The sequence below is a fragment of the Triturus cristatus genome, chromosome 5_2 (genome assembly GCF_964204655.1).
Source record: "Triturus cristatus chromosome 5_2, aTriCri1.1, whole genome shotgun sequence".
In the NCBI taxonomy this organism is placed as follows: Eukaryota; Metazoa; Chordata; class Amphibia; order Caudata; family Salamandridae; genus Triturus; species Triturus cristatus.
The window spans coordinates 24,705,760-24,730,054 of record NC_140588.1 but is presented as its reverse complement, the minus strand read 5'-3'; positions in this window follow the sequence as shown (position 1 = coordinate 24,730,054).

The following is a 24,295-nucleotide window of genomic DNA, read 5'->3' as shown; positions in this document are numbered from 1 at the left end:
TCTCCAAGATTAGATAGAAATGTTTCATTATCCACCATAGATAAAGACACTTCACGCGCTAATACTAATAGACTTCTGTCCTGAAACTGTGTGTACATTCAAAATATTTAAATTGCTGATATTTAATCTACATTTCACAGATGTGAAATTAATATTTTGAGGTTGATGAGATACGTGATGGACACGGGCAAACTGTTGATGGTATGTGCTTTCACTGGCGGTCGCAAGGTCAGTTTCGAAATCCCATACTCTTCACTTGATTGAGAATTTATGTGCACGATAGTTCCACCTTCATACACTTAACAGAGTTTGCACCATGCTGCATCTTTCTTTTTCACGCTATCAAATGGAGATTCCCTAGATCCTTTAGAGAAAGGAAAGTCCAGATTTTATCAAACAAACGAGTGGAATATTATACTTTCTGCTCTTCCCACTTTCATTACACCAGCCACGAAAAACATGCAATTACTTGAGAGGGAAATCATTAGAGGCTCGGGGGCAGATCTATGTTGTAGTTGCGCCACTTTTACGCCGCCGTTGCGACACTTTTGTGACGCAGCGGCGGCGTAAACCCTGCGCCACGTTGCGCTCTATTTACATCGTGACGCATCTATGGAGATGGGCTTGACGCACCATGTTAGGTATGGGGTAGGTTGGAACAGTGCTGAAGTTGCGTCACGCTTGCGACACAACTTCAGCACTGCGCCAACCTTACGCCGGCAGATGCGTCACGCATCTGTTTGTCCTTGCGCCATTGTAAATGCGGCGCATCTGCGGTGGCGCAAGGGCAACCTTGCGTGACGCATCTTCCCTGGCGCATCCATGCTGATTTGCAGGGATGCGCCAGGGAACATAAATCTGGCCCTCTGTTCTCTTGTTGTCAAAAGGTCATTTTATTCCGGAGCAAGTTGGGTGAGCGTATATCCACATCCACCAGCTTTTAGCCGCAAATGCTAAAATGCTCTTCCAACACTCTAATGGGCCGCTCCAAATTTACTAAGTGTCCTTAAGCCAGTTTTTGTGGCTTAACACCACTTTGTAAATATGGTACCCTTTCATTCAGGTATATGTGTGAAAGGGTATTCCACCACAACATCCATTGCCTTTTGGCGCTGCCCTAGAGGTACAAAGATCTGTATATCTGAGGCAGAGCCAGAGCAAAAGCAGGCATTAGATTGGTGCAACAAGGAGAAATACTTTTATTTCTCCTTGTTTTTGCTTGTTCTATGTGTGTTGCAGAATGCAGCACACATAGAAAGAGCAAAACACCATCAATGATTGTTTTTGTGCATGAAGGTGTCCCTTCATGCACAAAAGCAATCATTAAATAATAGCAATTTGCTACTTCTATGTGTGCTGCTGTATACAGCATACATTGAATTAGCAAATCGCAATTATTGATTGTTTTTATGACCAGGAAGGGACACCATCCTGCACATAAACAATCATCCCTGCAGCACAGGCACCCTTGCACTATGGCACAAGGGTGTCTGTGTTGGCGCTAGTCAGCTATTTGTAGTGCCAGCGCTAGGGAAAACACAGGTGTGCTCTGTATTCATGTAAATACGGCGCATCCCTGCTTTTTGGAAGTGGCGCAACATAGTGCTGCAAAACTTGCCGCAGCACCATGCTGCACCATTTCCTGGTACATTTCCCCTAACAGGTTTAACTAACCTATCCTCCACCTCTAAACAGTTCCCTCCCTGCATTAGCCTCTTAACTTTACCTTGAACTGTTTCTTTTTATGCCTTACTCAAGCAACTCAGGCCTTTCCCTGCCATTGCTTCTCATTGGCTTGCCCACCTGCAAACCAACCCTGCTGCCACCAAAAGATTCCCTCTCCTTAGATGGTACTTTTATGCCCCCATCCTTGTTTGCCCTTTTTCCCTATCTGCACCCATTCCTCCAAGGCTGTCCTCACCTTTGTCACATACACCCTATTCACCATCTGCGATAGAAGTTCCCTGTCATGCCTGATCTGCTGTGGACACTATTACACTATGTCCACAAGCCTCATCACCACAATTCCATGTGCTCTGCAAAATTCTGCAACCTCCCTATTAATTTCCTTCCGGTCTCTGTTACTGGCTGCTGGCTTTTGAGCCCATGCCATACTTTCGAAAGTAGCAACTGTGTCCACAAACATTTCCGGCCATAACTCGTGTATTGTCCCCATGTCATTTTAAATCATTTTGGTCAGTGTCAGCCCAGTTATTTGGATAAAATAATTTCTGCCCACATGTATTACCAATGCATCCGGTTGCGACTACCTGCCCCTCAATTCCCAAAGCACAAGCATCAATTGCCCCCATCTTATGCCTTCTTGTCAGTGCCAGCATACCTCCATTTTGTCCCTGTCCAAACCCAATTGCGCACCATCTCTCATCCTGTCCACCTCCACTCCAGCGCACTTAAAGATTGAGAGGCCACAGATTCAAATGTAGATCCTATGCCTTAACTATGGACGCTCCTGTCAGGACAAACTTATCCTACAGCGACTGTGCTTTCAACTACGCAGCCAAACATTTCCCCACACACAGTTACCCTTCCATTATCCCAACTTCTGTAGCTACAGTTCCCCCAAACTTTTGTTAAATACTCTCTGTTACAGCTTCAATGTGAAAGAAATCAATCAAGGATTTGTGAAGCATGGTAAATCACCTGTGCAGGTCTTTAGGCGCTGGAGTTGCTTGCTTGCTTTGTGGTGATCATTTATTTGAACAGCCAGGTCTGAGTCCTTTCCTGATTTGCTGGAGCAATGGAGTGGTCCTAAGGTGAAGGGGAAGGTTGTTCTAAGCCTTGGCCACCAGGGGTGAGAAGGAGCATCCTCTGCTGTTGCTTCGGCAGATCTTGTGGGTGTCTGCCAGGAAAAGGGAGGTGGATCTTAGGTGTCTGGTAAGTCGATGGAAGGTCAGACGTTTGTTGATATTAGCTGATCCTTTTTTGTGCAGGGCTTTCTATGTGTGGGCCAACATCTTGAACTGGCAGCTCTTCTAGATCAGGAGTCAGTGTAGCTTCTTGAGGTGGGGTGTGATGTGGGATCATCTGGGGAGGTTGAGGATAAGTCTGGCAGCTGAGTTTTTTATTGTCTGTAGTCTCTTCAAGAGGCGTGTCGTGAGTCCTATGTACAGTGCGTTCCCTTAGTCCAGTCCATTGGTGATGTGGGCCTGCATGATAGTCTTTCTGGAGTTGGTTGGAAGCCAGCTGAAGATCTTGTGGAGCATGCCTAGGGAGTGGAAGCAGGAGGCTGAGACTGCGTTTACCTGTTGAATGAGTTCCAAACTCCATCATATCCATCCACTAGCACCAGACTGGCTGTCGCCATGCTCCTATCTTTGTGACAAAAATGGGGCTTGTCTCCTGTCATGCATTCTCATCTATCTTATCTATGCCAGGCAGAAACCTACTAGCGATTGCGCCTGCACATATATAGCACAACCCCTCTTCCTCTGATCTGTTTTGCTCCTACGCAGGGCCACACACAATTTGTGTTCCACAACTTTAGTGTCTTCACAATACAACCCCTCAAAATGTTTAGATCATTGTAACTCTAACACCCTGAATGCTTCATAAAACATTAGAGTAAATACTGCCCTAACAGGCTGCCTTCCCAGGCAGAAGCACACTCTGATCTCTCCTGCTCCACCATTTGGCCCAGTATCGCCTTCATAATCAGCTTTCACCAATCGCCCATTCTTCCCCTTTTTCTGTCTAAAAGGTATTTGGTAATTAAGTGTAATCACAATTGGTATGACAACCTGTAGGAAGGTGGAATCTGACTGCATGGTTGCCCTCACTTTTTTCCTGGTGTTTTGATGGTTTTTTACTTAGTTTGTCTGGGAACCTGCTATTCAGGTCCCCAGCCTATCTGCTTTCTCTTATAAATTGATTGCATGTACTTTAGGTACACTACAGATTGGATCCTGAGGTACCTTTGTGAGTCCCTAGTATATGGTAGACTATGTACCCAGGGCATAGGTACCCCAGAGGCCTACCAGGGGCTGAAGCATGTATTATGCTACCCCTGGACAACCACCCAAAATGACACCACCGGTCTGCTACTGCAGCCTGGGTAAGGTGGTGCATGCACCCCTTACTGAGGCATAGGTTCACTATACCTCACTTATCACTGCACATACAAACCTATCAGTCACTCCTATGGCAGGCCTTAACAATCCTGAAGGCAGAGTACTTGGTTATATGTGAGAGGGTGCCCAGGCATGAGCTGGCTCCTCTGCAGCCTTCGGAATCTCTTCTCCGGGGTTGTCAGTGGTGCATCCTGACCATATAGTCTTAAGTGCATTATAACCCAACGGTAAATGCTAACTTTGGACTGGCTGCACGGAAACATGTTGTGTTTGGTGTCAAACAACTTGGAATCATTCCCCCACACCAGTAACTGGCGTTGGAGTATGATCCCACCATTCTAGAGGGAGAGACATGACAGTCCTGGTATACCCAGTAGAAATCTAATAGAGCCCTGGCATCACAAAATGGATGCTGCAGCCACAGACACAGGTCTGGCCTCCTGCTGCTGACCGAAACTCTGGCAGGGGAGGCCTGGACAATAGGTTTTCTGTCACATGGAGGTGTGACCACCTCCTAGACAGGCTTATGTGTATTGGGGCTGGGTGGGAGCACTCTCTGAGTGCTTTGAAGTCCTGCACTGGGGGCACAGTTGGTATCCCTGTACATAGTCCAGCTCAAACCAGTTCAGGGGCTTCCAGCCCTTGCTCTGGCATGAAACTGGACAAAGGAAATGGGTATAGCCACCCCTGTTTCCAAACCCTCCAAAAGGTGGTCCCCAGAGCTAGTCCAACCCCTTCCTTAGGTATAAGTAAGGAACCTCTGTAACCAGAACTTTAGATATCCCTGGATGAAACTCTGAAGTTGAATCCTGGAACTTTGACGCTCTACTCAAGACTAGAGGACTGAAGAAATCTCCCTTGGGGTCAAGGAGTGACTCCCCTGCTTGGCAGGCACCAACAAAGCAATTTGACGGTCTGCATTTCCGAAGCTCCCGCCGGACTCCGAAGTATTTGCAGCCCAGGAAGAGGATTTCAAGACATCTCAGAGGCCGACCCGAGTCCCCAGCAAAGCTGAGACCCGCAGCCCTTGTGACTAGCGTGGAACCGGAACTCCTGGTCACCGTGCACTTTTGCAAGTGCATTGACTTCTCGACTTCTCCTCAAACACAGAATCCACCAAAGATTGTCAGCCTAGTCTCCCTGAGTAACCCGTGGGCCACCATTTTGTGTTTCGTCTCAAGGTTCCTTCGCGATCCCTGGTCCGTCAAACTGGTGGGTCCCTGAGGGGGTAACTTTGAATTTCCTTGGACTTTCCTGGTTGCTCCAGACGTGCCATGACTCCCTACCAAGTGGTGAGTCCCTCAGACCTTGCTGGTCTGCACCGAAGCATCTTTCTCGTTTATGCATGGGTTACTGTTGCCAAGGCTTGTTGTGTCCAATCCGGGCACCAATGCTGCAGCACTCGACATCCTTCGTGGGACAGCTCGAATCTATCTCCTGGTCATCCTCGACGCCTCCTGGTCCTCGTGGCTGAAGAGTCAAGCTTCACCTTCTTCACCTGAAATCACCCAACATCGGTGGACACCTGCCTATCGCCTTCCTGGTCACTGGCTAGTGACCCAGACTCTGTCTCCTCTGCTTTCAAGTTCTTCTCATCTTCGATCCAGGCTTGGATCTCTTCGAACACTTCACATCTTTACGGCGGCAGCACTTCTTCGCCAGCTCCCATTGAAATCGACGACGCGACCCAACACCATTTGACACCTATGCGCCCGGCTTCCCTGGGTGAGGTAACACGAGTACTCCGGTGCTCACGTGGGTGTTGACACTAGAACTTCCTAAGTCCCAAAGGGTTTGGTCCTGACTCAATTCTAAGTGTCCCTAATCTTTAAAAAGCTAACCGCGACTTTCCCCATAGAAGCTAACGGGAGCTTGCGGCTGTGTTCTCACACTGCACACGGCCCCCGTGGGTCCCCTGTGTCCCTACCTTGGGTGGTACCTTGGGGTCCCAGAAATTCTACAAGCTCTAGGCCCTGTGTCTAGTTAAGCCATGGTTCTTATACCACTATTTTAGTATATGGTTTGGCTCAGCCCTAGGCCCTGACGTGTATTTGTTCTTACTACTGTCCTATTTGATGTGTAACTTATGTGTTTTGACCTCTAGCCTCATAAAGAGTCTAGGAGGGTGTGTTTAGAAATAAATACATATATTTTATATATATACCTGGTGTGGTTGTCTTTCATTTAGGCACTCAAGAGATTATAGACTGGTAAAACAAGCTGCTTTACATTCCTTCAAGACTTAGCCTGAAAGCTACTCTCCATAGCTACCACTAGGATAGCTTTCAATAAAGGTTGTCTTTAACCTATAACCAATAAGGGGTTGTTTGGACTGGTACAGGGTGCCCACTATAACTAGTGGACAGCATATACCAGGCCAACTTCTCACACAACCTACCTGTAAGTCCCTAGTATATGGTAGGGCATGTAGGTGTAGAAGCCCAGCAGATTTAATGCACTTAAGTGTGTATTGCTGTGTTGCCTGCTGTTGTCATTCTAAAAGCAGCCCTGCTTTGTAGGCTGCTTTTAAAAGACAGGGCCACATGTACATAGGTTTAATTTTACGATTTCCTAATTGAAAATGTTTGCGATTCGCTATTAGAAATCGCACACACCTATGTACTAATGTGTCCTTGACACAATTAGCGATTCCTAATGGGGGTCGCAATTGACCTATCTCATTAATATTTATGAGGTAGGTTGCAATTCGTGACCCATTGGAATCACTATAAACACAGAGATGGTGGCCTGCTGGGGACAGCAGATCACCATGTCTATGTTTGCTTTTAAATAAAGCAACTTTTGTTTTTTAAATGCAACCCTTTTTCCTTAAAGAGAAACAGGATGAATTTCAAAAATAAAAATGAAATGTTTCAGTTTCAGTTTTTTAAGACTAGGCAGTGGGCAGTGGGACCGCTGCCAGATCTTAAAAAACATATTTGCATGCCTAGGGATCCATTCCTGTTTGAGAATGGGTTACCACCTACTTGAAGTAGGCGGTAAAATGTAAATATTTTGTGACTGCATTTTGGATTAAAAACATTCATACATAGCACTGTGAGTCACTATTAGGAAGGGACCCCCTTAACACGCCCCCTCCTAATACCGAATCGCTGAAACATTTTGTAATTCGGTAATAGGTTACAGAATTGCAAAATAGGTTTCGTACATAGGAAAAGGCATTTTTCCGGTTGCATACAAATCAAGCCATTTGCAACCAGAAAAAACCTATGTACATGTGTGCCACAATTGTATGCAGATTTGACTTTGGAAATAAAGGTACCTCAAAAGTCTTAAAATACCTTATTTTTACATATAATTCACTCCTAAGGTTTGTCCTGGGTGCCCCAGGGTTAGGGTGCCTTGTAATGATAAACGTGTGCATTATACATTATGTTTTAAATGCTCTTTCGAAGGGAAAAACTGCCAATTTAGGTTTGCCCTATTGTAGCCCATTGGCTCCATAGGCTAACATGGTTACACTTTCATAAAGGGTAACTAATGATAGGGGTGAGCTAAAAAAATACTTCACAGTCTTAAAATGCTAGTTAGAATAAATCCAACAACCTTCCATGGTTTAATTTATTGTAAATCACAGAAATAAGTTATATAACTGGCTTTTTTGATTAACCAAATTCCAGCCTTCCAGCAGCCTTTCCAGATTGGCCAGCCTTTGACAGGAGGATCCAAACTGCTCTCATGAGGTGTGAAGTGGCCTGCATTTCAGGTGGGAGAAGATCTGAAGCTGCAGAGCAAAAGGTAGGATGGGGTGGAGTAGCCAAACTGGTTTCAAAGAGGGAAAGACAGTTAGTACAGGACTCAGGCTCACCCCACATCCTGTACCCCCGGCCAGACAGGAGCCCTAGTAATTGAATTAGCAGAGGGGCTGAATTAAAAGTGTTAGGGAAACTTAGCCACACCAGTGGGTTAGCTTAGCCAGATCTTAACCTCCAGGAGAAAGTTCTCCATTTTGAATTTTAAAGGACTAGTGCTTTCTGGGACAAAAATATGCCACAATTTGGAGGAAGTTTTCATACCCGAGGGTGGCACCTTGCACCCCTTTAGTCAGGGGTGCCCCCTCCTTATCACCCAAGAACCCTTGATAAATATGGTGGAGCAGCCCAGAAACCTATGTCCCTGCCTGAAACTACAAGAAGTACTACTACCCTGCTGGAACCCTGGCCTGCACCAAGAGGATTGCACTCTGAATGACTGCACCTGCTGCATACTTTTGGAACTACAGCCCTAAGGACTTTTCCTTACTTTGAAAAGGGAAGTAGTGGACTCCCTGAAAGCAACAGGTTAAAAGAGCTCCACCTCCATTATCTCCAGCAAGAAGAAACCCGCTGACCACCTTCAGCCGGACTTTAAAGGATTTGGGCTAGTGAATTGTGGGAACATCCCAAGGAGCAACTCAGAGCTTCTGGAACCTTGGATTGGTGTTGTAGACACTTTGGAACCCCAAAAGAACCTCTAGAAGAAGATCAAGATGTACGGAGAAGTGTTGTCAAAATGTTTAGTAATGTGACTTGCCTTTTGACAAGAGTCAAGCCGGTGACGTTGAACCACGACTCGCCCTGAGATTCACATCTGCCCCACTGCAGCTCCAGAACTTTTCGTTGTCTACAAAAATTCCAGGAGTTGACCTAGGCATTGCACTGAATCAAGCTGGCATCGTTGAACCCAAAGTCGGCCTGATGAAGAGCTTTTCGTGATGATGAGGTCAAGCATAACCCAATCCTGGTCAAGCATGACCAGATGTCCCAAAGTGAAGCTTTTGACTTTTATGCACTAGAATGGGTTTGTGCTTTGAAAATTCATATCTCCAGTTCCCTACATTGGATTTGTGTAATTTTGGTGTCAATTTATTCTTAAAAATATGTCCTATTATTATGAATCGGTGTTGGATTTGGATTGTGTGGCTGTGTGTTACTTAATGTATTGGCGTTTTTAAATGCTTAACACACCTGTCTACTAAGTTGAGTCTGCCTGCTCACAGCCAACTACCAAGGGCTGAGTAAGGGAATAATTTTTTGAGACCTTGGCTGGACCTTATGTTGTGATTGTGGCCTTATTACTAGTGGTAGGTAACTAATTACCCCTACTAATGAACCACATTTCAACATTTGGTGCGCAGTGGTGGGATCCAGCACTTGTGTTTGACTGCACCATACAGTAATTAAGTTAAGATCTTTAAAAATCCAGTGAATTAACTTATAGCAAAAATTGATGTTTGAAACTTTTAAAAACATTTGGACTAAACTGTTTTTTATTCAATTTTGATTTTTCTAATTTTTTCTACCTCAGTATTTTTAGTGCCCTAAAAATAGGGATACTGTGGAGCTTAATCTGGCTGACCTGCCAAACCTCACAGTAGCTGAGCATAGGGTACAGTGTAGGGCTAGGGGGCTGCCAGCTGCTAATTGAATTAGAAAGTCAGAGGTGATTAGTTCCCTTAAGGCCTTGGCTGAGTCATATCCAGGGGATGAAGGGGATGGGGTAAAGGACACATCCAACAATCTTCAGGAGTAAGGTGATAACTTATTCATAACTTCTAGTACCAGGTTTAGACTTCCAGCTAATGGCGGGCGGGGAGGTTCCCCCAGAGAGGACCCAGAGAGGGCCCTAAGAAGGCAAGAGCATGAGGCTCAACTGGCATAAATAGCTGTAGAGAAGGAAAAGCTGCACATAGATAGGAAGTGGACAAGGGAGGAAGAGAAAAGAAATGGTGGTAGTGAAAATGAGGAAGATGATGAGATGTCCAGGGGTGGTGGGTTTGATCCCAGGCTTCCCAAAGGAATAGCTCCCAAGTACCAGAAGGGGGGCGACATTGACAAATGGCTGACTGCATTTGAAAAGGTCCTTAAGATGAGATGGGTCCACTCCAAATACCCAGTGGCTGGCAGGTATAGACTCCTGAAGATTAAGCAGAATTCTACTCTCACATGAGAAAATGTCTAGTCAGGAAATTTGGTTTCACCCTAGAGCAGTACAGGGTAATGTTCAGGGTCATCCAGAAATTAAACACACAGTCCTGTGTGGACTTTGTAGATATCTGAGTAAAAGCACTAGAGGGCTGGATTCAGGGTAACCAGGTGAGTATTTATGAGGGGCTGTACAATTTATTCCTTAAAGAGCACATCCTGACTCATTGTGTACAAAAGAAGTTACAACAATATCTACTGGGCTCTGAGCTGTCTAGGCCCAGGGAACTAGGGAGACAGTTGATGAGTGGTTGAGAACCAGGGTTTCCAATCAACATAAGTGGGGTGATCAGAAGAAAGGGGGACAGGTGCCCTCCCAGGGGAAAGCCCGGGGAAAAGATGATAAAAAAATCAAAAGATTCCTCTAAAGATCCACAAATACCTGTGCAGACAGGAGGGACCCTGAGCCTGGAGGGGTATCAGTAGAAGTCCTTTAACCTTGCAGAGGCATGAACGTTCCTTGACCTTATGAAGGCAGGGAAGTGTTATAACTTTTAGTGAGAACACATGAGAGGAGATGTTGTTTGCATGAAGAAACCCCACTGGTGGGCAGTCCCAGGGGATTGTCAGTGTAGGTGGGGGGGTGGAGTTGTCCAAGAGCTGGGAAAGGGTATCACCAAGGCAACCTTAGTGTCCTTGGGTAGGGTGGAAATTGCAACCCTGCCACCTTGCCTCCCAGTATGTTGAGGTACAGGAAGAGGCCTAAAATCAATGAAACTGAGGTTAAGGCTCTGAGGGATACAGGAGCCAGTTTGACTGTGGTCATAGAGAAACTGGTTTTCCCAGGGAAGATCATACTTGGTGTATGTCACCAGGTAACATATGCAGACAACAGAGTAAACTCAATCCCATGGGAACGGTGAATTTGGAATAGAGAGTGTGAGATGCCCTAAGAAATTAGTTGTGTCTTCTGCACTCCCAGGAAAGTGTCTACTGGGAAATGATCTCAAAGCGTCTGACTGGTCAGGGGTGGAAAGAATGATCCACGCAAGGATACTGGATCTCCCTGAGTGTATATGTGCTGTGACTAGGTCACAGAATGCCCTTAAAGGAAATACTGGACACTTGGACCCTGGAACAATGGGCATTCAATGATAAGGGCAATGGTGCAGGGTCTGGTGAGCCAGCCCAAAGAACTCCAGAAGTTCAGGAGGAATCTGACCCTGAGGGGGAGGATCTGGCCTCTGAGGTAGGGATTACACCCCTGCAAGATCTATATGACTTAGCAAAATTGACGGGGCTGGTGGACTCTCCAGGGAGTACAACATAAAATGATTGCAGTGGAATTCAAATTTTACAAAAAACGTAGTTTTAGGTTATTCAAACATCACCATGATATATTCAAATGAATGTGATTTTATTCTCTTCATCATCACATGATTAATCTGTGGTAAATAATTTAATTACCGGGACTTAATTTGATGCGGAAAAACTATAATAATAGCTCAGTAAAATAAGAGGCAGAATCCGTGGTATTAGAGGTTCGGAACGGGCTTTATTCCAAAATCGATTCGAATCAATGGTCTCCATATTCCATCACCACGAAGGTTCAGGAAGTGAAGGGCGCTACTTTATTGACAGGTAATCATTTTTATACAATAGGCATTACGGTGAAACAAATGCAGGAGGCGTAACAGTTGATAACAAAGATAAGAACATACATGCGTCACTAAAGTAGGTGTAACTGGGCGTAGCTTAAAGAACGTCATTGGGTCTGATGTCATAAATGGGTGGTTCCATGAAAGAATTCGCAATGTCAGCAGAAATACTTGGTAGAGATGCGCGCGCAGCAGCATGACGTGTAATTGACGTGCAACTAGGGGGTGAAGGGGACTTGACATTTAGCTCTACATGTGGCGACAGAAGTCTGGAGAGTCAAGTCAACCTAATCCCAAATCATATCTAACATCCTATGTTTAGAGAACTATGTTATCCAAAAGAGAGGTCTCTTAGAGTAGAATCTTATTCTATACTGACTATACTGACTGTTAGTGCGTGTACAAGCGTCTAAGTGTCTACACAATATGCGGGGGCAGAAATCTTCCATAGTGACAGGGCTATGAATTACTTGCAAAAAGACAGAGAAACCGGGCCTTTTGCTCGGTAGCTAGAAGAATGTTTACTTAAACTACTAGACAGGAATGCATTGGATAGGGAGCGGAGCAAAGCAGATAATCTTGAAGGTGAAATACAGTTTTTGGCAGGCAACAGGCTGATGTCAGACACCGTTAGCTGCGCAGGGAGTAGGACAAAGTTCATGGGTACAGATGCGAGCTCAGACTGGAGCTTTCAGAGGCAGAAGGCAGAAAAAGGCTTGATGGCAGAATCAGGGCCTACTTGCCTGGACTGTAAAATGGCATAAGTGAACCATATAAAGCCGGTGGCCTTTCATACTTAGGAATGGAATATCCGGCCCATTCATGGCGGATCTAAAAGAGGACATGTTGGCGGTGGACGCACATGTGTTTGCGTCTTCATAACTGGAACTGGAGGGAACATACATGTACTTGTGATTTATACATGAAACCGTTGGGGTCCAAGATAGGGGACATAACTGACCAGAAAAATCCATATTTCCACATTCCCTCCTTGTCCCCTACTTGCCCGTCAAGAGATATCAATCTTCATTAATCCATCGATCTGTTCATATAGCATCATTTGTTCTTCTTTCTTCTTCCGTGATGAATGAAATCTTGGTGGTGGAATACACGATGTGGCACACAGACCACAGATCGCTGGTCCACATTGTAGGCATAGACAGCAACTGAATAGTATGAGAAAGCCAATACCTAGGAAGGATAGGACCCTCCATCCAAAGGTAGATAATACACTCCAAAACCAACTGGACCAAGTCCAGGTGCCTGGATTCTGGTGTATCTGGCTTACAATCTTATGAAGGCGAGTTATGGCTTTATATACAGATGGCGAATTTTCTGGTATGAAAATGCAACAGCTTGATCCGATGACCCTACAAGCTCCGCCCCTATCGGCCAGGATGACGTCAAGGACAAGACGATTTTGAAGCACAACAATCCGCATAGCAGACTGCTCTTCTGTTAAATTGCCTAAGGCGGAAATAGTTTCGTTCACTACTGCTTCAAGGGTTCTGGTTAATCTACGTATCAGCTTACTATTGGTAACTGTACCTATATAGGGAAAGAGACCTTTATTGAAATCTGTGTATTTTTCCCATGCTGTCTCAGTGTAATCAACTATTGGGAGATCTCTCCTTTCTCTATTGTGTACTAAATGAGTATTTCTGTGATAATCAGGAGGAGCTAGGAAAACAGGTGGCAAAAGGAATCCAATATAGCAGGTACCATCCCAATCTAGAGGCAAACGTATATATGCAGTCTGACCACATACAAAGTAGGAATGGCGAGAAGCTCTAAATGTAGACTTGCCTTGATCACTGAATTCTATTACAGTGGTGCATTTACTGTGGCCCATGTGTATAGAGCCATTCTTTCTTATACATAATTCACCTTTAACTGGAAATACTGACATAGCGGGCAAAATTGAGGCAGCTTCAGATTCAACATTCAGGATCATGAGATTAAGCGTGAAATTACCTAATCCATATACTTCATTTTCTAGATCAGTTCCTGTTCTTTTGGGAAGTCCCTTCTTGTCAGGGTAGCAGACTTTAAGTAAAACTAAGTGCAAGTTTCCCCATACCCAGTTGTCTTGATAAACTGCGGAGTTCGAATCTTGGGAATTAATTAAACTAAACCATGCTCCACAGGAGCCATTGTGTGTGAACGGGTATGGGAAGAGAGGTAGAATTCCTTGATAGTTCTGATAGGGAGGGAGTCGGCCACATATCCAACAATTTGTAGCATTGCTAACCTGATGGGAATGATGTAACATACTAATAAAAGTGTTATTGCGCAGCGCAAATCTATATGACAACTCATGCGGGGGAAATTCACTAAAAGAATGTTCAGCAGTAACATTATAAACATGTTTAGAAATAGGATAATATATGTGCAACAATATACTTGCAGCTATTATTAAAAGACATAAGAAAAACAAAATTAATAACGTCACTGTACAATGACTACGCAGTGATTTACAGTACGCATGTTTTTTCAACTGGGTTTGATTATCTCTTTCTCTATTCCGGTCCAGAGGATACATGTCAGAGACAAATTCAACCGATTCACCTTGGAGAGGACTTAAACAATCAAATTGTCTGACTTGTTGGACCGTAGTTTTAGTCTATATTGTTCTGATTTATTTTGTTCAACCAAAGGAAGCTTTGAGTCTGTCTTTGAGGAAATACAGGGTTTAGTCTCTATATCGGATGGTAGTCCATGAAATTTCTTGATATGACTTGAATGTATCCAGCCTTTTCGACCTTCGATCTTCACGGCTGTCCTCGTGGTTAACAGTACGATTTGAGGCGACTTCCACCTAGGATCCAGCTGAGACTTCCGATCAAAGTTCCTCACTAGAACTAAATCCCCTGGAATTACGTCATGGGGTTTCACCTCGGTGTTGTCGGGAAAGGCTGCAGCTACCTGTGAACGACAAGATTGTAGTGCAGACATCAAGGAAGCCAAGTAATCTGTCAGCATGTTACAGTCAACATCAGTTATTTTTCGTGGTATAGGCGTCCCCCACATATTTGGTGGTCTACCGAAGATCACTTCATAAGGGGATAGCCCTGTTCGAGAGTGTGCTACCATTCTCATGTAAAAAAGTGCAACGGGTAAGGCTACTACCCAATCGACACCTTTCTCTCTACATATTTTGGACAATCTAATTTTCAGAGTTTGATTATGTCGTTCCACGAGACCTGCTGCCTCGGGGTGTCGGACACAGTGGAATCTCCACTGATAGCCTAACAAAAGTGAAACGTGTTTCATTAGTTCGGAGGAGAACGGCTGGCCGTTATCTGAGTAGACAGCACGTGGTAAACCGTGTCGTGGGAAGAATTCTCGAACCAACTGTTTGGCAGTAGTCGGGGCAGTGTAATCTGAAACCGGGTATGCCTCTGTCCAACGGGAAAGAGCACAAACAACTACGAGAACATATTTGAATCCTCGACATCGTTCCATCTGGATATAATCCATCTGGAGGACTTCAAAAGGGTGATCAGGAGGCTGAAATCCACCCTGTTCTACGGGAATGCTTTTACCTGGGTTAAACTGACAACAGATCATACAGGTACGGACTTTTTGTTTAGCTGCTGCTCGTAAATGTTTGTTGAACCAAATGTGTTGAATGCTGTCTAGCATAGCTTTTTCTCCTAGGTGCGCTGGACTATGTATAGTGTTAATGATAACTTGGACCATTGAATCAGGAAGGAACCACACAGATTTTTCCTTCGTCATCCATCCTTGATCCGTTTGGATCCCTCCTAATTCAGTCCATTTCTTTATTTCTTCTGGTGTAGCATGTGTCTGTATGTCAATTACGTCAAGAGCGGGATCCTTAACCGTCATGCAATGTGTTGGTGTCGGAACTATTGTCTTTGTCATGTCAGACGTGTGGGTTTGAGCAGTCTGTTTAGCTGTTCTGTCAGCTAAATCATTGCCTTGGGAAATGATATCAGTAACTTTCGTATGAGCTTTACATTTCATAATTGATATTGCAGTAGGTAGATGTATTGCATCTAGTAAGGCATGAATAAGGGGTCCGTGCTGAATGTGGGCACCGTGAGAAGTTAAATAACCTCTCTCTCGCCACAGCACGCCGAAGTCATGTACAACTCCGAATGCATAACGTGAATCAGTATATATGTTGACTTTCTTATTCGTAGCTTGAATACAAGCTTGTGTCAGAGCGATGAGCTCTGCTGCTTGAGCGGACAAGGTATTAATACGATTTGTTTCAATGACTTCAGTGTCTGTTGTGACTGCATACGCGGCCACTAACTCTCCTGTGCTTGTTCTCATACATGAACCATCTACATACAACGTCAGGTCTGGATCTGACAATGGGACGTCTGTCAAGTCTTGTCTAGGTTTCGTCGTGATAGTGATAACTTCAATACAATCATGTGCAAGTGGGTCTGTTCCGTTTACTGGTAACAGTGTGGCAGGATTCAATGTACTACAACGTCTGATTTCTATATGTGGCTGAAACAGTGTTAATTCGTAACCAGTGAGTCGTGCTATAGTCAAGTGTTGTGTCTGTGTGCGGTTCAAGAGAACCTCTACTGCATGTGGTACTTGTACTGTCAATTGGTGTCCTAACACTATGGCATCGCTTTGTCTAATTGCTAAAGCTGTTGCTGCCACTGATTTCAGGCACGCAGGCAGAGCCTGAGCTACGGGATCTAATGTACTAGAAAAATAAGCACACGGTTTGTGTGATCCTGCTTGTTCCTGTGTGAGTACTGACAAAGCAGTACCTTCGCGTTCTGTAACAAAGAGTGTAAAATGTTTATAGTAACATGGTGTTGCTAAAACGGGTGCTTGGCATAAAGCTTTCTTTAGGCTTTCAAAAGCTTGTGTATGTTCCTGTGTCCAAGGGAGGACAGTCGATGTGGCTGCCTCCTGTGTTGTCAACTGAATGAGTGGTTTTGCTAGAAATGCATACTGAGGGATCCACTGCCTACAATATGAAGTGAGACCTATAAAAGCCCGCACCTCCTTTTGTGTCTTGGGTATTGGCATGTTAGCAATTAACTGGATGCGATCTGGTGTAAGCTGCCTTCCCTCCTTGGACAGCGAGTGACCAAGGTAAACAACTCGCTGGACACAGAATTGCAGCTTAGAAGGGGACACCTTGTGCCCCTTTTCGGCCAAAAATTGTAATACCGTCAGTGAGGCTTTCTCACATTCAGGTTCGCTTCTAGCGGTGATCAGCAGATCGTCGACATATTGAAGCAGGGCAGTGTTGACTGGCATGTGTATACTGTCAAGTTCTCGTTTCAGTGCTTGGCTATAGATGCTGGGGCTTTCTGTGAATCCTTGGGGTGCGCGTGTGAATTTAAAGCTTCGTCCATTTAAACTAAATCCGAACAAGTATTGGCTTTCCGGATCTATTGGGACGCTGAAAAAGGCATTCTTGAGATCAATTACAGTAAAGAATGTTGCTTCGGAATCAATAGCTGTCAGTAATGAAGAAATGTCTGGAACTACGGGGTATTGTGGTACAATACATTTATTTAATTCGCGCAGATCAATAACCAATCGATATACTGGCGGAGCCTTTGGATCAGTTCGTTTAAGAATCGGAATTATCGGTGAATTACATACATTAGAGTCGGTCTCCACAACCACTCCTTGACCAATAAGCTTGTCAATGATTTGCAGTAAAGCCACTACAGCATCTGGTGGTAACTTGTATTGTCGCATTCGTGGTAGTACCACTCCTGCCCTTAGTGTAACTCGATATGGTGTAATGCTCATGCAACCAACATCTGTAGGGCCTTGTGCCCATAAATGTGTGGGTAAAGTCTGCAGTCGGGAATCCATGTCTCGGGACACATAGTGCCCTTTGAAATCACGTAAAAACAATCTTACTCCTTCCGGAGAACAACATATTATAGCTCCTAGAGCTTTCAAAGTTTTTATACCTAACAAGTTTTCTGGGCATGATTTAGTAAGCAATAAATCTGTAGTTCGTGTCAAAGGACCAATCGTAAGGGGAAGAGGCTGTGATACTTCGTTAACGATAGGATTTCCTGAAAACCCAAGGGAAATATTCTGTGAGCCTGAGAGGGGTGCCCCTGGAACTTCACTACGTTTTATGGTTGTTCGGCTTGCCCCTGTATCAAGTAAAAATTTTCTGTCTTGACCTAATAGTTCACTGTGTACATAAGGTCCTTCTTGATCTACAGGGACCTCGATAAGGGGTAAGCCAAGTTCCCTCTCTAGGCTGTTTCATGAGTATCGTTGATAATCAGGATAGTCATACTGTGCGGTCTGGTACATCTGTCGTGTCGTTGTTTGTGTGGCAGCAATAGGCTGCTGTGGTGGAGCTGGCATGGACTGTTGCGGAGCTGGCATGGACTGAGCATGCTGCGGAGCTCCTTGTTGATTCTGATCCTGTCTAGGTGGCCGTGGTCTTTCTTTTGTATTACCTATGGCGATATTATGTTTTAAAACTGGACAATCGTGTACATAATGACCTGGCTGTTTACAATAGTTGCACGTCCCTTTTACAGGACCTGTTGAAACACTGGACTGTGTCATACCCTTTTTATGACCGTCAGCTGGAACTGTCTGGGAAACTAGCATTTTCATTTTCGTGTCTTTCATGCGTCTTTGTTCATGTTCTTGTTCCTCTCTAATTCTATTGTGATGGTACTGTAGCATTTGTAACATTTGTGACGGAGTGTTACCTTGCCAGGTACTCTCGAATTTCAATACTCTATTCTTAACTTGGGGCAAAGAATTTTCAACTAACTTTGTCACAAACAGGTGTGGATACGATTCGCTACTTGCTTTTATTCCACTATTTATACCAAAACATTTCTCAAATCGGGAATAGAAATCACTAGTGTCTTCATCTGATTTTTGTTTACAGGCTGAGATTGCACCCCAGTCTTCCTTTTTCGTAGTTAATAAACGTGGCAGTACCTGTACTAGTAAACCTGGTAGTGTTTTGGTCTTCTCCCCAAGCCCTGCACCTGGACCTCGAGCTTTTTCTTCGTTTTCTAATGCTGTCCAATCTATCTTTTGGTCTCCCACCTCCCAATCCTTTTCCTTGAGTTTTTCATAAATGCCCGCAGGCATTAATACCTTCAATATCGTCATAATGTCTGGATAGGTATACTCTCCCATGAGCAACATGTCTTTAATTTCACGGTGGAAACCCGCTGGGTCTTTGTCATGACTGGGTACCACCTTCTTCATTTCCAATAGTTCTATTTTAGATATGGGTGTGTATACAAACACACGTTTAAACTGATTGTCATCACCTTTTATCGGGTGCACTTCGCGTAAGGGATTCTGTCTATCCATATAGTATGTCGTTCTTTCCTTGATGGGCAGTGAAACATGTTCGGGACATACAAAAAGAATGTACTGCTTTCTGGATTCTAGTATTTCTCTAATTAACTCAGTACCTGAACCTCTCCATTTATTCGTGAGTAATTTAGTCAATATATCAGGTAATGGACCAGGATCGGAGTGTTGGCCTTTATATAATATAAGGAGTTGTTGAATCATATAGGTACCAGCTAAACGCTGTTCATCTGGGGCGAGGTTCAAAAACGTGTGTGCTAGTGTATCATCACTATATTTTCCGGGACTGTCAACCCAATGAACGGCTGACCTGGCTAATTCTTGTTCGTCCATAGAATCGAGTATATGATAACCCCTTCGTTCTCGGAGTAGGTTGTCAGCGGCTTGGAACGAATGTTCGGGAGACCTTATATTTATTATAGGAGTTTGGAAATTTCTGCTATTATCTGGACGTACCGGACGTATCGGATCAGTGAAGCATCTAGTATTATTGCAAGATCTTCCTCTACCTACATAGGCCATGGTTTCTAACTGTCCTGTGGGCAGTTCTAATTCCTCCTCCTCCTCGGTTTGTTCAGGTTCGTCTACTGCTAATCTGTCTTCGTGTATTCGTTCTATTTCTTTGCGGATCTTTCGGCACATGGCTACTATACATGATCGTTTATCATGTCTCCCCTCTGATATATTCTGACTCCATGTGGTAAGAATTTGCATTTCTTTCGGATTTACCCCTGGTCGGTCTTGATTTCTGATCACACAATTTATGAGGAAACGTAACAGTTCCCCCTGTATTTCCACTTTTTGGTACTCCATGGCTCTGTCAATACTTTCGGAATCTCGTCCTGACTGGACAAAGTGATATATATTTTCTAAGTGCGTAGTCATTCCTGGTAGCTTCCCTAAATATATAGCAGCTCGTCGGATACGTAATGATGCTAGCATCATTTCGTCCCCTTTTCCGGGCACCGGGTCATATCTACAATCTATTAGAAGTTCCTTGAGCGTGTTGGGAGTTACTAGTTTGGGCGTACGTTGGTGAGCTAATTCTTGAAAGGAAAGTTTATTTACTCTGGGTGGCGTGGAAAAAATGTTTGATGTACCTCCGGTAGCCCCACCTGGGGTGCTGGATGTGAAAGGATTCGTCGAACGTGATATAGCAACTATAGGTGTGGATACAGATGTCGAAGCAGATGTGCTTGCCTGAACTTGTGTCGGAGTTTGCTGTTGCGGAGGTACAGACGGAAGAGGGTCTTGGCGTTGAACCCCCTCTGCAGGCGGTCTATGTGGCGCAGCATTAGTATACTCGGGAGCTGCGTCGTCTAAATAAGAGGAAAGAAAAACATCTTCTGCAGTTCTGGGATGTCCTTTGGGATGTACCTTTATTGGAAACAATGGGGGTGGCAAGTCTTTTGGTATCTCCGGAGTAGCCTTAGGTAATCCTTCGGCCAGGAGAGGATACATACCATTCATAAGGGTATTTCGTTGTCTGTCTACTTGTTCTGATTTTACTCGAATACCTTCTTCAATTAATATATTTTCTCGAACTTTATTTGAATTCTCCTTACTCTTCTCTTCCTGTCTACGTGCTTTTTCCGTGCGTCTATACGATTCTTTACGCCATAATTCAATGGCGTCTTTCGGTGATTGTCTAGCTTTCTTTTTCCATAATTCTTCCTCTACTTTCACGATGCAATCTGCATCCCAGGTCCCAGCTGCGGGCCACCTCTGACTTTCTGGTAATTCCTTAGTGTAGTCTACCCATAAATCAAGAAATAATATGGCGTCTAGGCCATGTTTATGATACATAAAGTACCCTGGAGTGTCCCTAGGAGGAATGGGAACAGCTTCTTCGAGTAACCCTTTTCTAGTTTTGATCTGTCTTAATTTCGAAAAGAGCGGCATTTTGAGAACTGATCTGATCTGATACCTAAATTTTGACCACGTTTAATACAACGAAAACACAATAATGAACAGTCATTCACACCACAATATGCAGAACGTATTTAAAACATTTAACGTTTAATGAACAACAATGATGGCCATTCACTAAGCATAATACTCGATACTAACTAGATAATTCTGACTTCATATACTAGACATACTGGATATACTGCTAAACAGTACAGATACACTGCTGAAACAGTGCAGACCGGATTTGTGTACCCAAACCCGTCTTGACCGGCACAACCTATGTGCACGTCAGAACGCCTCCCCGATAATGGTACTCACCGGGTAGCTCGGAACGGAAGGCCTCGGAACTGAACTGAACTGGACTCGGACCGGACTGGACTCGACTCGATACTTCGGAACTTCGGAACTTCGGAACTGGTGGGCCTCTGTATACCTCGGATCTTGCTCTCTCAGCTAGGCTCTGGTCGGGATACTTCGCACTTCTCACCGCCTCGTCTGGGTGTTGATCGCAGCCTCAGTTACCCCGGCAGGAGGGAGATACAGGAAATCCTGTGGGTACGCGTTGTTGTCCGTCCAGCTGTGACAGGAGACCGGGCCTGCAACGCACCTCCGGCGCGTGAGATGAGAAAGTGTCCCTGTTCGGCGCCATTTATGTGGTAAATAATTTAATTACCGGGACTTAATTTGATGCGGAAAAACTATAATAATAGCTCAGTAAAATAAGAGGCAGAATCCGTGGTATTAGAGGTTCGGAACGGGCTTTATTCCAAAATCGATTCGAATCAATGGTCTCCATATTCCATCACCACGAAGGTTCAGGAAGTGAAGGGCGCTACTTTATTGACAGGTAATCATTTTTATACAATAGGCATTACGGTGAAACAAATGCAGGAGGCGTAACAGTTGATAACAAAGATAAGAACATACATGCGTCACTAAAGTAGGTGTAACTGGGCGTAGCTTAAAGAACGTCATTGGGTCTGATGTCATAAATGGGTGGTTCCATGAAAGAATTTCGCAATGTCAGCAGAAATACTTGGTAGAGATGCGCGCGCAGCAGCATGACGTGTAATTGACGTGCAACTAGGGGGTGAAGGGGACTTGACATTTAGCTCTACATGTGGTGACAGAAGTCTGGAGAGTCAAGTCAACCTAATCCCAAATCATATCTAACATCCTATGTTTAGAGAACTATGTTATCCAAAAGAGAGGTCTCTTAGAGTAGAATCTTATTCTATACTGACTATACTGACTGTTAGTGCGTGTACAAGCGTCTAAGTGTCTACACAATATGCGGGGGCAGAAATCTTCCATAGTGACAGGGCTATGAATTACTTGCAAAAAGACAGAGAAACCGGGCCTTTTGCTCGGTAGCTAGAAGAATGTTTACTTAAACTACTAGACAGGAATGCATTGGATAGGGAGCGGAGCAAAGCAGATAATCTTGAAGGTGAAATACAGTTTTTGGCAGGCAACAGGCTGATGTCAGACACCGTTAGCTGCGCAGGGAGTAGGACAAAGTTCATGGGTACAGATGCGAGCTCAGACTGGAGCTTTCAGAGGCAGAAGGCAGAAAAAGGCTTGATGGCAGAATCAGGGCCTACTTGCCTGGACTGTAAAATGGCATAAGTGAACCATATAAAGCCGGTGGCCTTTCATACTTAGGAATGGAATATCCGGCCCATTCATGGCGGATCTAAAAGAGGACATGTTGGCGGTGGACGCACATGTGTTTGCGTCTTCATAACTGGAACTGGAGGGAACATACATGTACTTGTGATTTATACATGAAACCGTTGGGGTCCAAGATAGGGGACATAACTGACCAGAAAAATCCATATTTCCACAAATCACAACAGAAATATTGTCTGTACATTTTATTAAAATGGTGCTCAGAAAGGGGGATAGAGTGCTCGTTGGGAAATATGTGCTAGTGAGGGTTGTAGGAAAGGAAAGGCCATGTGTGATATATACATCAGATACAGCTGAAACCTATCCAGCCAAATGATGGCAAATTAATTTGTCACAAACATAGCAAATATTAGGCTCAGATAATTCATCTCAGTCATCTATGCTTGAAAGTTAATGCAAGACTGTTGATGTTTTGACCCCTATACACAATAAAGGTAATTTGATCCTAATCCTGGGGTCTTCATCAGGACCAAAGACTGGAGGGATTGGGGAGAAAAAAGGGGAGCAGCTAGAAGCAATCAAATATTTGACATTAGTCAGGTGATGGGGTAAGTAACTCATAGAAAATGAAGGGGAGGGAGATAGCAGTAGATGGTTACTGATTTCATGCAGCAAGAAAAATCAGGCGGCAGACTGTGAATCGGTGGGCCCTTAGGCTCCTAGGTCAGAGAGGACGAAAAAGAAGGGAGGAACACATTAGGCTCTTGTCACATCAGTCTGATCATGAGGAGGAGGGGTAAAGTATGCAACCCTCTAGGGTGCTGAAGGCACTTACTTCAAGGCGTGAAATTGGATCTCAAACAAACTTAGAATGTGGGCTTTGAATCCTCACAATACATGGTTAGGTGGATCTTGACTTCCACACACCCGGAACAAGGTTGATCAGTAACCTCCTAAGAGAACAAACAACTGTCTGAGTATGCTAGTACCACAGGGACATTGAATGAATAATGAAACAACTACTTATGAGTTAATAAGACCTGCGTGGTTCACATATCTCAATGATATAGGACAAGGACATTATTCCAATCCGAACGTTGCATGAACCAGAACATCCTAGTGTAGGCCTGGACGCCTCTTTCAAGTGGAACTGTGTTGCAAACACTCCGACTATATGGCATGTAAAATGTGACTGGTCTCGAAGACCCTAAATGCCACTGCACGTGGTAAAATAACATCCAAAAGTGGTGTCTGAAACGTGATGCCACAAATGACTGGAGGACAAAGGGACAATGGCTCAGTAGTTATCCATATGCCCGCACCTCGGTCTATGGTGGCTGGATGTTGGAAAAGTGTCAACTCGATAAATAGCGGATACGAGAGCAGAACTGTCCATGATGTCTGAGCTTGCAGGAGAGACTCACAGTGTGAGACGTGCCAAATACATAAATTAACATTACAAACATGTCCGCATCCCTGTTGCATCACTTATTCATTATGCAAACACTGAATTGCCTGCCTGTATTTACAAAAGAAACATACAAGAGGGGGCGAGATGCCCTTCCTTAATATATTCACATTACTGCCAATAAGTATGCAAGAGTGGATGCCATACGTGTCACAAAAAATCCAAAGGAAAAGGTACAATTGCCCAGTTGTAAATCTCCCAATATCCAAGTTTTGATTCTATCCGCAGCTTGAGCAACACATACCTGTACCCGCCGTCTGACTCGGGGAAATAACAGCCGGGCCCAAG